Source organism: Loxodonta africana, chromosome 5 (genome assembly GCF_030014295.1).
Source record: "Loxodonta africana isolate mLoxAfr1 chromosome 5, mLoxAfr1.hap2, whole genome shotgun sequence".
NCBI classification, from domain to species: Eukaryota; Metazoa; Chordata; class Mammalia; order Proboscidea; family Elephantidae; genus Loxodonta; species Loxodonta africana.
In genome coordinates, this window is record NC_087346.1 from 33,974,701 (window position 1) to 33,988,353 (window position 13,653).

Consider the following 13,653-nt stretch of genomic DNA (forward strand, 5'->3'; position numbering starts at 1 on the left):
TACCTACCCAGTCTCTTGCCGACTTCCATCTCATATGCCTCACCCTGGCCATAATTATTTTTCTGTTGCTTAAACGCACCTCTCTAGCCTCTGAGCCTTCGTATACGTTGTTTCCTCTGTATGGAATTCTTCTCCCACTTTAGCGGAATAGCTAACATCTCCTTACCTTCAAGATCTCTAGACTAAATTTAGTCTCTGGATTAAGTCAAGTTCCTAGAATTCTCTATATCTCCCCTATTGTGACTCTTTAATTATACCTTATTGTTTTTGCTTAATATCCATTTTCCCCAACAGTCGTTTAGTAGTAGCTGCTCAGGAACTGTTTGTCGTGTTCACCACGGCACCCTCAGCGCCTCAGCCTACTACATAGCTTGAAAATGATTTGTTGAATAACAGACTGACTGCCTGAATGAATTTCAGGGAGACAGAGGGCTGTTTACATAATATTTATGAAATATTACACATAATATTTGTGTGTAAAATTTTATATATAATATTTCATATATCTCTAAAATTCTCAAAGTTCCAGATTTTTAATCTTTAATATATTAATAACGATGTCAATAGTCATCATGAAGATTTAATTAGATTTTGTGTGTGAACTGACTAACCAGACAGGGTCTATGGTAGGCACTTGATAGTGTCCGTGAGACTCTCTGCTGAACCAAATTCTGGTTAGGCTAAATCATGCAGTCATTCTGAGAATACCACAAGAAATTCATTATTATTATTATTATTATTATTATTATTATTTTATTTCTACTTTTTTAATTTTAAAACTCACAAATAAAATCCCCCTCTCAACCCTTTTAATAAATTAATAAATGATGATGCATAACAGCCATAATACCACTAGGCAGTTTCAGGATCTTACCTCTTTTTATTAGGAGTCATCGAAATTAACAAGAATCATCAAAATAGACAATAATCATCAGCTCAGCTTGAGCAAAGCTTATGAGCAAGCAGACTGCTCCAAGAGCTGAGGTCGCTTAATGGCATGTCTTTTTCTAGCAGTGAGACTCTGTACTAAAAACATGGGCTGAAGGATTTGCATAACTCTGTACTTAAAGGAAAGGAGCCCTGGTGGTGCGGTGGTTAAAGCAACTGACTGCTAACTGAAAGGTTGATGGTTCTAAACCACCAGCAGCGCTGTGGGAGAAAGATATGGCAGTTTGCTTCCGTAGAGATTTACAGCCTTGGAAACCCTATGGGGTCGCTACGAGTCAAGATGGACTCAACGGCAGTGGGTCTGAGTTTTGGTACTTGAAGGAAGAGCACATCATCAGGTGGTTTGACTTGGAAAGTCACCTCTAACCCAAACCTTTCCTTACTAAGAGCTTCTCCCACTAGCCTGCCAGGACACGGTAGAGTACTCTGCCTTTATTAAAAATTTCTTTCTGTGATTCATCACCTCAACATTGACTAAAAACTTATTATTAATATCTTTTATAATGTTTACTTCTAATTTCTACTCTAATTTCATTGTTGTATTTTTATACTTTAGGCTTTCTGCCTTTTATCCTCACGTTTTTAACTTAAAACCAATTTACTTCATTTGTATATTCTTAAAAATAACATTTACTCTTAATCTCATCCTTAACTTTTAATTTTTAGATCTAGCTTCTTGTTTACATTTATTTATTTTCAAGTTTAATTTTTTTTTACCTAATTGGTTTTCTTTATTTTAAAATTGATAGTTTATCTTTGGGAGAAACTCTCTTATCTTAAAATTATGTTCTATTTCTCCCTCTATTTTTTTTTAGACTCCATCTATTTAAATTCCTGTTTTCCATTTATTATTTTATTTTCATTTTTTCTGTCCTGCTGAACAATCTGACATCCTGGCTCATGTTCAAGACGAGAATCTTGGTCCTGCCCACAGATGACTCTTTGGGCCATCTGCATGAAGGGTGGCTTTCTGTTCCTGAATTGTACTTATTAAACTAAATTTTCACAAGAGGATGTCAATTCTTTGTGCAAGCTCCATTGAGACTTAACTGGTGATTATCCAGAAATGTAACTGGCAATACATTATAATTGCAATTCCGTTCTTAACAAAGACTTATTTGAAAGAAACATGATTGACTGAAGATTTACTGAAAGAAATGTCATTGTTCCCTGTCTCTAGGTGCTTCAAGATGAGCCCCTGGATTCATCAGGTCAGATCATCAGATAGTCTGTATCGGAATTTATAGGGTTTTTGTTCTGTATAGATTGATTTTACGAAATTATGTTTTAGCATTGTCTCATTGGTCTGTTTTGAGGAATTTTTTTAATTGCCTTAAGGTTAATGTGTTAATGTATTTACTGCAAATACACTGAGAATACAGATCATTACGTTAGAGTTTCCCCTGACTAACCGCTTTGTTTTGGGTTTTGTATCATTATTGATATGTTCAGTTTAAGACCCTCTGGATTATATAACTGCTATTATTTTTCTTGGAGCCCTGGTGCTGCAGTGGTTAAGAGCTAATGAAAAGGTTGGCAGCTGGAAACCACCAGCTGCCCCTTGGAAACACTATGGGGCAGTTCTACTCTGTTCTGTAGTGTCACTATGAGTTGGCATAGACTCGACAGCAAAGGGTTTGGTTTATTATTTTTCTCTTTTTTGTTGACTGCTAGAGAACACAGAGACAAAATTATGACCCATAGCTCACAAGCACACAGTTTCTCTTGGTAGACATTTTACTACTTACTTACAGTTTTTTTTTTCCCCCCTCACTTCAATATTCTTTTTGCTATGATTTTCTTGGTTACGTATTTTAATTTTATCTGGGCATATTATATGCATTATTACACTCCACCTTAAAGAATTTTGAAACAAGAAATACTCTGAAAAAGAAAAACAAAGAAAAGGTCAGCATTACTAACCCCATTTTGCTCACAAGAAAACCAGGACAGTGTGATAATAATAGGCAGCCAGTCAGTCGCGGAACTGAAAGTGGAGCATCCATCTTTGAGTTACAAAATGACTTAAAATTCAAGAATCCAAAGCTATTAGACTGTGTTGCTATGTTTTACTTGCCAGATTCCATCAACACTGGGAATCAACCATCAGTCAGAAATAATCAAATTACTTGTGCTGTTTTCTCTATGTTATTTTCAGTATTATTAAAGTTCTAGAAATATATCAGCCCAGCCAAACCCAGTGAATATAAGGAACTGAAAGTATTAGCTCCCACCTCTTGGCCATATGTTCAGAAAAATCTTAGACAAGTTCAATTTGATATTTTGTGAATACCCATCCAGAAATTCTGTAGGCTTTGCTGAGTGGGTTTGTGGGCAATTTTAAAGTATACAAGTTTAATCAAGATTATATACATGAGAATAACATAAAGATTCATTTTGCCATAAAGACCCATTGTTGGCACTTAAAATTAAGCAGAACGTTTAAATGACACTGGTAAAATATTTCAGATTAGGAATAAAATCGTTCTGTCAGATCCTGCTCTTTAAGCCACAGAAAAGTTTGAGACTCAACCTCTGCTCCATAGAACTTTATGTTTGTTTTGGAGCTTAATACTCTGTTGATACCATCCAGAGACTTTTCTACAAGATTCTTTTTGTTGCGTTTTCTGATTATTAAAGTAACTTCTCATTGCAGAAAACTGAAAAAAGCAAAAAGGTATAGAACGGGAAATGAAACTGAAATCCTCAGTATTAAAAAAAATGAACATTATTGTCATTAGCTGCTGTCTAGTCAGCTCTGACTCGTGGAGACTTTATGTAGAACAAGACGAAACATTGCCCAGTCCTGTGCCATCCTTACAATTGTTGGTAAGTTTGAGCCCATTGTCGAAGTTATTGTGTCAATTCATCTCACAGAGGACTTTCTTCATTTTCACTGATCCTCTACTATGCCAAGCATGATGTCCCTTTTTAGCAATCTGTTTTTCCTGATGATATGTCCTAAGCCATCAAATTAAAGTCTAGCTATCCTCACTTCTAAGGAGCATTTTAGGTGCACTTTCTTGGAAATGGATTTGCTCTATCTGTCAGTCCAGGGTATATTCAATATTCAGCAACACCATAATTCAAATACATCAGTTCTCCTTTTGTCTTCCTTTATATTGACCACGTTTCACATGCATATGAGGCAGTTGAAAAGATTATGGCTTTGGTCAGCCTCGTTTTTGCTTTTTAATACTTTAAAGAGGTCTTTGCAACAGATTTGCCCAATGCAATATGACATTTGATTTCCTGACTGCTGCTTCCCTGGGCATTGATTGTGCATCAAAGTAAAATAAAATTCTTGACAACTTTAATATTTTCTCCATTTATCATGACACTGCTTATAGATCCAATTGTGAGGAAATTTGTTTTCTTTATATTGAGGTGTAATTAATAGTGAAGTCTTTGATCTTCACCAGTAAGTGCTTCAAGTCCTCTTCACTTTCAGCAAGCAAAGTTGTGTCATCTGCATAACGCGGGTTGTTAATGAGTCTTCCTTCAATCCTAATACATTGTCCTTCTTCCCACAGTCCAGTTTCTCATATTATTTGCTCAGCATACAGATTGAATAAGTATGGTGAAAGGAAAAGATATGACCCTGATGCACACCTTTTCTGACTTTAAACCATGCATTATCCCCTTGTTCTATTCAAATGACTGTCTCTTGGTCTATGCACAGTTTCCTCAGGAGCACAATTAAGTGTTCTGGAATTCCCGTTCTTCATAATGTTATCCATAATTTGTTATGATCCACACAGTCAAATGCTTTTGCCTAGTCAATAAAACACAGGTAAACATCTTCCTGGTATTCTCTGCTTTTAGCCAAGATCCATCTGACACAAGCAATAGTATTTCCCATCCCACAATCTCTCCTGAGTTCAGCTTGAATTTCCGGCATTTCCCTGTGGATGTACTGCTATAAATATTTTTCAATTATCTTCAGCAAAATTTTACTTGCATGTGATATTGTTTAATAATTTCCACATTTGGTTGGATCACCTTTCTTTGGAATGGGCACAAGTATGGATCCCTTCCAGTCAGTTGTTCAGGTAGCTGTCTTCCAAATTTCTTGGCATGGAAGAGTGAGTCCTTCCAGTGTTGCATCTGTTTGTTGAAGCATCTATCAATTCCTGGAGCCTTGTTTTTTGCCAATGACGTCAGTGCAGCTTGGACTTCTTCCTTCAGTACCACAGGTTCTTGATCATATAGTACCTCATGAAATGGTTGAATGTCAACCAATTATTTTTGGTACAATGACTCTATGTGTTCCTTCCATCTTCTTTTTTTTTTTTTTTTTACTTTTATTAAGCTTCAAGTGAACGTTTACAAATCCAATCAGTCTGTCACATATAAGTTTACATACATCTTACTCCGTACTCCCACTTGCTCTTCCCCTATTGAGTCAGCCCTTTCGGTCTCTCCTTTTGTGACAATTTTGCCAGCTTCCCTCTCTCTCTATCCTCCCATCCCCCCTCCAGACAAGAGTTGCCAACACACTCTCAAGTGTCCACCTGATATAATTAGCTCACTCTTCATCAGCATCTCTCTCCCACCCGCTGACCAGTCCCTTTCATGTCTGATGAGTTGTCTTCGGGGATGGTTCCTGTCCTGTGCCAACAGAAGGTCTGGGGAGCATGGCCGCCGGGATTCCTCTAGTCTCAGTCAGACCATTAAGTTTGGTCTTTTTATGAGAATTTGGGGTCAGCATCCCACTGATCTCCTGTTCCCTCAGGAGTTCTCTGTTGTGTTCCCTGTCAGGGCAGTCATCGATTGTGGCCAGGCACCAACTAGTTCTTCTGGTCTCAGGATGATGTAGGTCTCTGGTTCATGTGGCCCTTTCTGTCTCTTGGGCTCTTAGTTGTCGTATGACCTTGGTGTTCTTCATTTCCCTTGGCTCCAGGTAGGTTGAGACCAATTGATGCATCTTAGATGGCCGCTTGTTAGCATTTAAGACCCCAGACGCCACATTTCAAAGTGGGATGCAGAATGCTTTCATAATAGAATTATTTTGCCAATTGACTTAGAAGTCCCCGCAAACCATGTTCTCCAGACCCCCGCCCCTGCTCCGCTGACCTTTGAAGCATTCATTTTATCCCGGAAACTTCTTTGCCTTTGGTCCAGTCCAATTGAGCTGACCTTCCATGTATTGAGTGTTGTCTTTCCCTTCACCCAAAGCAGTTCTTTTCTACTGATTAATCAATAAAAAACCCTCTCCCTCCCTCCCCTCCTCGTAACCACAAAAGTATGTGTTCTTCTCAGTTTTTACTATTTCTCAAGATCTTATAATAGTGGTCTTATACAATATTTGTTCTTTTGCCTCTGACTCATTTCGCTCAGCATAATGCCTTCCAGGTTCCTCCATGTTATGAAATGTTTCACAGATTCATCACTGTTCTTTATTGATGCGTAGTATTCCATTGTGTGAATATACCACAATTTATTTACCCATTCATCTGTTGATGGACACCTTGGTTGCTTCCAGCTTTTTGCTATTGTAAACAGAGCTGCAATAAACATGGGTGTGCATATATCTGTTTGTGTGAAGGCTTTTGTATCCCTAGGGTATATTCCGAGGAGTGGGATTTCTGGGTTGTATGGTAGTTCTATTTCTAACTGTTTAAGATAACGCCAGATAGATTTCCAAAGTGGTTGTACCATTTTACATTCCCACCAGCAGTGTATAAGAGTTCCAATCTCTCTGCAGCCTCTCCAACATTTATTATTTTGTGTTTTTTGGATTAATGCCAGCCTTGTTGGTGTGAGATGGAATCTCATCGTGGTTTTAATTTGCATTTCTCTAATGGCTAATGATCGAGAGCATTTTCTCATGTATCTGTTGGCTGCCTGAATATCTTCCTTAGTGAAATGTGTGTTCATATCCTTTGCCCACTTCTTGATTGGGTTGTTTGTCTTTTTGTGGTTGAGTTTTGACAGAATCATGTAGATTTTAGAGATCAGGCGCTGGTCTGAGATGTCATAGCTGAAAATTCTTTCCCAGTCTGTAGGTGGTCTTTTTACTCTTTTGGTGAAGTCTTTAGATGAGCATGGGTGTTTGATTTTTAGGAGCTCCCAGTTATTGGGTTTCTCTTCATCATTTTTGGTAATGTTTTATATTCTGTTTATGCCTTGTATTAGGGCTCCTAGGGTTGTCTCTATTTTTTCTTCCATGATCTTTATCGTTTTAGTCTTTATGTTTAGTTCTTTGATCCACTTGGAGTTAGTTTTTGTGCATGGTGTGAGGTATGGGTCCTGTTTCATTCTTTTGCAAATGGATATCCAGTTATGCCAGCACCATTTGTTAAAAAGACTAACTTTTCCCCAATTAACTCACACCGGTCCTTTGTCAAATATCAGCTGCTCATACGTGGATGGATTTATATCTGGGTTCTCAATTCTGTTCCATTGGTCTATGTGCCTGTTGTTGTACCAGTACCAGGCTGTTTTGACTACTGTGGCTGTATAACAGGTTCTGAAATCAGGTAGAGTGAGGCCTCCCACTTTCTTCTTCTTTTTCAGTAATGCTTTGCTTATCCGGGGCTTCTTTCCCTTCCATATGAAATTGGTGATTTGTTTCTCTATCCCCTTAAAATATGACATTGGAATTTGGATTGGAAGTGCGTTATATGTATAGATGGCTTTTGGTAGAATAGACATTTTTACTATGTTAAGTCTTCCTATCCATGAGCAAGGTATGTTTTTCCACTTAAGTATGTCCTTTTGGATTTCTTGTAGTAGAGCTTTGTAGTTTTCTTTGTATAGGTCTTTTACATCCTTGGTAAGATTTATTCCTAAGTATTTTAACTTCTTGGGGGCTACTGTGAATGGTATTGATTTGGTTATTTCCTCTTCGGTGTTCTTTTTGTTGATGTAGAGGAATCCAAGTGATTTTTGTATGTTTATTTTATAACCTGAGACTCTGCCAAACTCTTCTATTAGTTTCAGTAGTTTTCTGGAGGATTCCTTAGGGTTTTCTGTGTATATAATCATGTCATCTGCAAATAGTGATAACTTTACTTCTTCCTTGCCAATCCGGATACCTTTTATTTCTTTGTCTAGCCTAATTGCCCTGGCTAGGACTTCCAGCACGATGTTGAATAAGAGCGGTGATAAAGGGCATCCTTGTCTCGTTCCCGTTCTCAAGGGAAATGCTTTCAGGTTCTCTCCATTTAGAGTGATATTGGCTGTTGGCTTTGCATAGATGCCCTTTATTATGTTGAGGAATTTTCCTTCAATTCCTGCTTTGGTAACAGTTTTTATCATAAATGGGTGTTGGACTTTGTCAAATGCCTTTTCTGCATCAATTGATAAGATCATGTGGTTTTTGTCTTTTGTTTTATTTATGTGATGGATTACATTAATGGTTTTTCTGATATTAAACCAGCCTTGCATACCTGGTAGAAATCCCACTTGATCAGGGTGAATTATTTTTTTGATGTGTTGTTGGATTCTATTGGCTAGAATTTTGTTGAGGATTTTTGCATCTATGTTCATGAGGGATATAGGTCTATAATTTTCTTTTTTTGTAATGTCTTTACCTGGTTTTGGTATCAGGGAGATGGTGGCTTCATAGAACGAGTTGGGTAGTATTCCGTCATTTTCTATGCTTTGAAATACCTTCAGTAGTAGCGGTGTTAACTCTTCTCTGAAAGTTTGGTAGAACTCTGCAGTGAAGCCGTCCGGGCCAGGGCTTTTTTTTGTTGGGAGTTTTTTGATTACCGTTTCAATCTCTTTTTCTGTTATGGGTCTATTTAGTTGTTCTACTTCTGAATGTCTTAGTTTAGGTAGGTAGTGTTTTTCCAAGAATTCATCCATTTCTTCTAGGTTTTCAAATTTGTTAGAGTACAATTTTTTGTAGTAATCTGAAATGATTCTTTTAATTTCATTTGGTTCTGTTGTGATGTGGCCCTCCTCGTTTCTTATTCGGGTTATTTGTTTCCTTTCCTGTATTTCTTTAGTCAGTCTAGCCAATGGTTTATCAATTTTGTTAATTTTTTCAAAGAACCAGCTTTTGACTTTGTTAATTCTTTCAATTGTTTTTCTGTTCTCTAATTCATTTAGTTCAGCTCTAATTTTTATTATTTGTTTTCTTCTGGTGCATGATGGGTTCTTTTGTTGCTCACTTTCTATTTGTTCAAGTTGTAGGGACAGTTCTCTGATTTTGGCTCTTTCTTCTTTTTGCATGTGTGCATTTATCGATATAAATTGGCCTTTGAGCACTGCTTTTGCTGTGTCCCAGAGGTTTTGATAGGAAGTATTTTCATTCTCGTTGCTTTCTATGAATTTCCTTATTCCCTCCTTGATGTCTTCTATAACCCAGTCTTTTTTCAGGAGGGTATTGTTCAGTTTCCAAGTATTTGATTTCTTTTCCCTAGTTTTTCTGTTATTGATTTCTAGTTTTATTGCCTTGTGGTCTGAGAAGATGCTTTGTAATATTTCAATGTTTTGGACTCTGCAAAGGTTTGTTTTATGACCTAATATGTGGTCTTTTCTAGAGAGTGTTCCATGTGCGCTAGAAAAAAAAGTATACTTTGCAGCAGTTGGGTGGAGAGTTCTGTATAAGTCAATGAGGTCAAGTTGGTTGATTGTTGTAAGTAGGTCTTCCGTGTCTCTATTGAGCTTCTTACTGGATGTCCTGTCCTTCTCCGAAAGTGGTGTGTTGAAGTCTCCTACTATAATTGTGGAGGTGTCTATCTCACTTTTCAATTCTGTTAAAATTTGATTTATGTATCTTGCAGCCCTGTCATTGGGTGCATAAATATTTAATATGGTTATGTCTTCCTGACCAATTGTCCCTTTTATCATTATATAGTGTCCTTCTTTATCCTTTGTGGTGGATTTAAGTCTAAAGTCTATTTTGTCAGAAATTAATATTGCTACTCCTTTTTTGCTTCTTGTTTGCTTGATATATTTTTTTCCATCCTTTGAGTTTTAGTTTTTTTATATCTCTAAGTCTAAGGTGTGTCTCTTGTAGGCAGCATATAGATGGATCGTGTTTCTTTATCCAGTCCGTGACTCTCTGTCTCTTTATTGGTGCATTTAGTCCATTTACATTCAGCGTAATTATAGAAAAATAAGTTTTTAGTGCTGTCATTTTGATGCCTTTTCATGTTTGTTGTTGGCCATTTCATTTTTCCACATACTTTTTTTGCTGAGACGTTTTTCTTAGTAGATTGTGAGATCCTCATTTTCATAGTGTTTGACTTTATGTTAGTTGAGTTGTTATGTTTTTCTTGGCTTTTAGCTTGAGTTATGGAGTTGTTATACCTTTTTGTGGTTACCTTATTATTTACCCCTATTTTTCTAATTAAAAACCTAACTTGCATCATTCTATATCGCCTTGTATCACTCTCCATCTGGCAGTTCAATGCCTCCTGTATTTAGTCCCTCTTTTTGATTATTGTGATCTTTTACCTATTGACTTCCATGATTCCCTGTTATGTGTATTACTATTATTATTATTTTTAAGTAATCTTGATTTGTTTGTTTTTGTGATTTCCCTATTTGAGTTGATATCAGGATGTTCTGTTTTGTGACCTTGTATTGTGCTGGTATCTGATATTATTGGTTTCCTGACCAAACAATCTCCTTTAGTATTTCTTGTAGCTTTGGTTTGGTTTTTGCAAATTCTCTAAACTTGTGTTTATCTGTAAATATCTTAATTTTGCCTTCATATTTCAGAGAGAGTTTTGCTGGATATATGATCCTTACCTGCAGTTTTTCTCCTTCAGTGCTCTGTATATGTCATCCCATTCCCTTCTTGCCTGCATGGTTTCTGCTGAGTAGTCTGAACTTATTCTTATTGATTCTCCTTTGAAGGAAACCTTTCTTTTCTCCCTGGCTGCTTTTAAAATTTTCTGTTTATCTTTGGTTTTGGCGAGTTTGATGATAATATGTCTTGGTGTTTTTCTTTTTGGATCAATCTTAAATGGGGTTCGATGAGCATCTTGTATAGATATCCTTTCGTCTTTCATGATGTCAGGGAAGTTTTCTGTCAGGAGTTCTTCAACTATTTTCTCTGTGTTTTCTGTCCCCCCTCCCTGTTCTGGGACTCCAATCACTCGCAAGTTATCCTTCTTGATAGAGTCCCACATGATTCTTAGGGTTTCTTCATTTTTTTTAATTCTTTTATCTGATTTTTTTTCAGCTATGTTGGTGTTGATTCCCTGGTCCTCCAGATGTCCCAGTCTGCATTCTAATTGCTCGAGTCTGTTCCTCTGACTTCTTATTGTGTTGTCTAATTCTGTAATCTTATTGTTAATCTTTTGGATTTCTACATGCTGTCTCTCTATGGATTCTTGCAACTTATTAATTTTTCCACTATGTTCTTGAATAATCTTTTTGAGTTCTTCAACAGTTTTATTAGTGTGTTCCTTGGCTTTTTCTGCAGTTTGCCTTATTTCGTTTGTGATGTCTTGAAGCATTCTGTAAATTAGTTTTTTATATTCTGTATCTGATAATTCCAGGATTGTATCTTCATTTGGGAAAGATTTTGATTCTTTTGTTTGGGTGGTTGGAGAAGCTGTCATGGTCTGCTTCTTTATGTGGTTTGATATGGACTGCTGTCTCCGAGCCATCACTGGGAAACTAGTTTTTCCAGAAAATCCGCTGACTGGTACGCTGGCTCCAGGCTCTGAAAACAATCGCTGCCTCCCCGTATTTGTTCGTTCTCCGTCTCTAAATCTGTGTTTGTTGTTCAGGGTTCGTTGATTGTTATGTATGTGATCGATTCTCTTGTTTTTCCTAGTCTTTGTTGCAAGAGGGATCTGCGGTAGCGTCCACCTATTCCGCCATCTTGGCCCCGCCTCTTCCATCTTCTTTTGATGTTTCCCTTATCATTAAATTTTTTGCCCACAGAATCCTCCAATATTGCAACTCGAGGCTGGAATTTTTTCTGCAATTTTTTCAGCTTGAGAAATACAAGCATGTCCTTCCCATTTGGTTTTCTAACTCCAGTCTTTGCACATTTTCTTATAGTTCTTTGTCTTCTTAAGCCATCCTTTGAAATATTCTTTTCAGCTCTTTTACATCATTACTTCCATTTGCTTTAACGATAAGCCAGCCCCTCATGTTGAAAGTCACTCACAAATATGACTGGGAAAGAGATGTTCCTCAAAGTAGAGTTGACCTTGTTGATATGCATGGAGGAAAGTTTTCAGGGCCTTTTTTTGCTGTTGTGGCATGACTCAAAATGAGAAGAAATAGCTGCAAACATCCATTAAAAATAGAAACGTGGAAAGTTGTTCCCAGGTGGCATCCAGTCGATTCTGACTTGTAGTGATCCTATGGACAACAGAACGAAACACTGCCTGGTCCTGTGCCATCCTCACAATCATTGTTATGCTTAAGCCCATTGTTGCAGCCACTATGTCAATCCATCTTGTGGAGGGTCTTCCTCCTTTTTCTTTAACCCTCTACTTTACCAAGCGTTATGTCCTTCTCCAGGGATTGATCCCTCCTGACAACATGTCCAAAGTATGTGAGAAATCCTTGCTTCAGAGGAACTTCCTGGCCACACTTCTTCCAAGACAGATTTGTTTGTTCTTTGACAGTCCATGATATATTCAATATGCTTCTCCAACACCACGATTCAAAGACATCAATTCTTCTTCTGTCTTCCTTATTCATCATTAATCTTTCATACGCATATGAGGCAATTGAAAATACCATGACTTGGGTCTGGTGCATCTTAGTCTTCAAGGTGATATCTTTGTTTTTCAACACTTCAAAGAGGTCTTTTACAGTAGATTTGCCCAATGCAATGAATCTTTTGATTTTCCAACTGCTACTTCCATGAGTATTGATTGTGGATCCAAGTAAAATAAAATCCTGTACAACTTCAATATTTTCTCCATTTATCATGATGTTGCTTATTGGTACAGTTGTGAGGATTTTTGTTTTCTTTATGTTGAAGCATAATCCATACTAAAGGCTGTGGTCCTTGATCTTCATCAGTAAGTGCTTGAACTCCTCTTTATTTTCAGCAAGTAAGGTTGTGTCATCTGCATATCTCAGGTTGTTAACGAGTCTCCCTCCAATCCTGATGCTCCATTCTTCTTCATATAGTCCAGCTTCTTGGATTACTTGCTCAGCATACAGTTTGAGTAAGTATGGTGAAAAGATACAACACCGACACACACCTTTCCTGATTTTAAACCATGCAGTATCCCCTTGTTCTGTTTGAACAACTGCCTCTTAACCTATGTACAGTTTCCTCATGAGCACAATAAAGAGTTCTGGAATTCCCATTCTTCGCAATGTTATCCATAATTTGCTATGATCCACACAGTTGAATGCCTTTGCATAATCAATAAAACACAGGTAAGCATCTGTCCGGTATTCTCTGCTTTCAGCCAGGATTCATCAGACATAGGCAAGTGATATCCCAGGTTCCACGTCCTCATCTGAATCTGGCCTGAATTTCTGCCAGTTCCCTGTCGATGCAACCGCTGCAACAACTCTTGAATGAACTTCAGCAAAATTTGACTTGCGTGTGATATTGCTTAATAATTTCTGCATTTGGTTGGATCACCTGTCTTGGAAATAGGCAGAAATATGGATCTCTTCCAGTTGGTTGGCCAGGTAGCTGTCTTCCAAATTTCCTGGCATAGACAAGTAAGCACTTCTAGTGCTGCATCTGTTTGTTGAAACATCTCAATTGGTATTCCATCAATTCCTGGAGCTTTGTTTTTTGTCAATGTCTTC

General features: G+C 37.4%; 1 long non-coding RNA gene across 1 annotated transcript in view; it reads left to right on the top strand.

The window, feature by feature from the left end:
• The first annotated feature begins 735 nt into the window (after positions 1–735).
• LOC135231421 (uncharacterized) overlaps positions 736–13,653 on the top strand; it is a 29,137-nt gene continuing 16,219 nt past the window's right edge. The window contains exon 1 of the long non-coding RNA XR_010322032.1: positions 736–3,777. This is a non-coding gene — a long non-coding RNA (uncharacterized LOC135231421). The remainder of the gene's footprint in view (positions 3,778–13,653) is intronic.